The 3778-nt window shown below is 33.3% G+C and overlaps 1 pseudogene; it reads right to left on the reverse strand.

Moving 5' to 3' along the window:
* Positions 1–390: 390 nt before the first annotated feature.
* On the reverse strand, positions 391–3154 carry LOC116127700 (annotated as a pseudogene).
* Between the last annotated feature and the right edge of the window lie 624 nt (positions 3155–3778).

Here is a 3778-nt window from a genome sequence, read left to right on the forward strand (position 1 = left end):
AAAAAATTCGGGTCGAAACTGAGTCACCCAACCCGATTCACTAAAACCTGTCCAATTACCTATTTTGCATAAGAAAGTGAAGAAGAATATGTATTGCCCATTTTACATGATAATAATAAACAGTAGAGATATAGATATTGACATTGATCTTAGAATTTGTGATTTTTTATTATGTAATACTGTAATTTAAAATCAATATACTACACAAATTCTTTAATTAATCTGGGGATTATATTAATTTTTAAAAAAATTTGATTATTTTATTAGTTTTTTTAAAAAAGAACTTACGATACGATACGCGACACAATTCAAAAAATTGGTTATCGATACACGATACAATATACGATTTGATAACCATAGCCAATTAACAATCCCCATTATTTGGTTTGCTTAAATCTGATGGTCTATCCAAAAATGCTCTGGACAGAAGGAACATAATATAAAAGATGAACACAATAAGAGAGTTCAATTTTATTTATATAGCACAACATACAAACTGAAGAAAACAATTCAAATTCACACATCACTGACATTCGCACATTATCTATAGTATACAGATACATATGGCATAATAGCTTTTATTATAAGACACTCATAACACACCAACTTATTTAGCATAGTCAACTGGTGGCAAATTACTGTTGGGCCTGCAAGGAGAGAAACTTAGCTTTCAATCTAACAAAATCAGATTATAAAGGTTAGGCGTGGCTGGTCTAAGGATAGTACCTGAGTGCTTCTTGTAAATTCCACCACAGCTCTTTGGATCTGTTTTTGTCTGCTTGAAGGCATCAATCTTGTTCAGCTCCTGCTAAGGATATTTTTTTTTTAATAAATGATTATAACTATCTTAAAGTAATCTCTTCCTGCACAATTGGGAAAGAACGTAAAGGCTTTCCAACATACCTCGATCCATGATGCTAGTTTTGGCCTACCCTCTGTAATGTCATACTTTGATACTTCTGATAGAAGATCTGGAACCTTTCACAAACGGAATATAGGCTATGTCCGCCTGACGATCACATAATCCATTTGTAAAACAGAATGATACTCGAATCATATAATTATAATAAGAACATTTCAAAAACAACTTCTATGCCTACTCAAGCTAACTTAATTGAGAAGTTAACATACCAAACTAAACTGACCAAGGAAGAATGGGCCATCATCAAATTTCTTAAGAGCATTTTCCAAGTAATCGAAAGCGGCACCTGTTCCAAGTTTCTAAATTTTTTAGTTCAGTTTATATACAAAAACCCCTAACCATGGAAATACAACATATTTCAAAACATACCAGCTTGTTTTACAGGGTCTCCTTTGAATGAAGTATACACATCCCTGTTGAATGTATCAGTGTAGGATAACAATTCTTCACCAAACTTCTTTTTTTCAGGATCCTACAATATTCTCATAACATTACTTCAGCTGAAGTTAAGAGATACTAAAGTTTCTATTAAGAGCAGCAATGAAATATGCACATCTTATAAAAATATTTTAAAAAAGGATGCACAACTTACATCAGGGAAAAGAGAAGGTCCTTCAAAGTTGCTGTCAACATATTTAATCAAGTCAATACTCTCTCCAATGATTTTGCCGTTGTGCTCCAGTGCTGGAACCTATAAATAAGAACTTTAAAGTTTAAACGGTAAATACTTCAATAGTCCTAACAATTACCTCAGTCTAGCATAAAGACTAAAACATACCACCTATAATTTAACTAATTTTTTTTTTCCTTGTAACCAAGAAATTCCAACTCAATACAAAGAGACCATTTTTCATGACTATGTAAATCAAAGCATAGCAATAAGATTCTGCCTCCTCTTTAAGTATTGGACCTTGTCATCGCATCTGATTCAGGGATTTCTTCACACAGATTATAAACATTTGAAATACAGCCATACACAAACACAAATTACCCTTCTCTTTTTTAACCACTTTGCTCACTCAGAAACTCTAAACTTCCAACTATTGTTCAAAACCCTCCCATTTTTGTCATGAGAACTTCTTGGAAAATTATTCTTACTAACAAACTCCAAATCATAACTCATGCCAATCAATTCCATATAAACAAACTATATCAGTCATGGACTTAAACCGATTCATCAACTTTACTAAAGCTAACAATTTCATTCCTACATAAAGATACCTTTTGTAGTATTGAGTTCATCACTATCATGACCAAGCCTCATACCAACAAAAAAGAATTTGATGTTATATTCCCAACAAGCGGGAGGATACTAGTACAAGCTTGCTCATTTCTTGAAATGATTTAAAATTCTATTTATCCCATATTTTATGCTTCACAATCGTTGTTATGCACGTGTGAAAACTATCAAACATCCCAAGTATAATTTCCTTCAAAAACAAATGAACAGAACATATTCATGAATCATGTCTGTTGAATCTTGGAGACTCCGTACTACTTATCAGCAACATTTATCTAAATACACGAGAAATTAGATAATAATAGAAATCTATCAAATCCACAATAAAAGACAAAAATGTTTTCATAAACAAATCACCTTGTTAACACGGTAAACTTTCTCTGCATACCAAGCAGGCCTGTCTTGAAGGTTTAATGGAACTAACTTAATCTTGTCTTGTAATCCCTGCCGCCCAACAGATTCCAAAGAAATCAGTGAGAGAAAATTAATAAAATCAACAATTAATTCTAGACATGAAAAATAAGACAAAGAGATCATTAAAAAGTCAAAAATGATTAAATAACCTTATAGTTTCTGGTGATCCACACTCGTTGGGCAGATGGACACGTGTAACAAGTATACAGCCTTAACAAATAAAAGACAACACATGTAAATCAAGTTAAAAAATAAAATAAAAAATTGAACCCCGAATGGCACAAAAAGAAACTCAAAAATAAAAAAATGTGAAACCTGATAGTTCCATCAAAGAGAGGTGGCTGCTCGGCCTTAGAATCCAGAACTGGAGGAAGATTTTCTTGCACACTACCAATAAGAAAAGAAGATCATAATTTCATCATAGTAGCGATCATAATTGCGAGATTGAAGAGAAACAAAGACGTAAAAATGAAGTTGAGGAATAAGAAATTCTTACGTGGTAGCCATTTTGGTTAAGTCTCTGGTGTGTTCGGAACCTTTTGGGTTTTTAGAGCTAATTTGATACTGAAATGGTTCTATGTGGAGAGTGAGCCATCTGCGCGGGGGTTTATTATATAGGAGATTTTAAATGAAGTTAGATCCTGTGAAGTCGCGAGCAGTGACGTATCACGTACTTAACTTTGTCATGGATTATTCAAGTCAAAAGAAAAAAATTCGACGGCCGCTGTCTGGTTGATCCTTTATTATACGTAAGAGATTATGAATGTATTCGTCAGCCATGACCGTTGAGGATGTGTTATATGGTTCTCGTCCATTTAATTATTTCTTTTATTTTAACCCAGCAAATTAATTTAAAAAAAAAAAAAAAAAAAACTATTGACTCCAATCACGTGAAGATTGATATTATGTTAGGACTATAAACGAGCCGAGCTTTTGGCTTATCGAGCTCGGCTCATTTATTATAGTGTCGAGCTCGAGCCTGGCAAGCCTCATAATTGAGACTCGAACTCGAGCTGGAGAGCCCGATATCGAGCTCGAGCTCATTAAGGCTCGCGAGCTCGTTAATTAATTATCTTTTTTCTTTTTCACCTACTCACACTCCGACACAGGTATTTCTCTCTCAAGCTATCTTTTTTTTTTTCTTTTCTTTTTTTTTCTCTGTCTCTTTAATTAATTATTTGTTTCTAGGGTTTATTGATTTG

Source organism: Pistacia vera, unplaced genomic scaffold (assembly GCF_008641045.1).
Source record: "Pistacia vera cultivar Batoury unplaced genomic scaffold, PisVer_v2 Contig194, whole genome shotgun sequence".
In the NCBI taxonomy this organism is placed as follows: domain Eukaryota; kingdom Viridiplantae; phylum Streptophyta; class Magnoliopsida; order Sapindales; family Anacardiaceae; genus Pistacia; species Pistacia vera.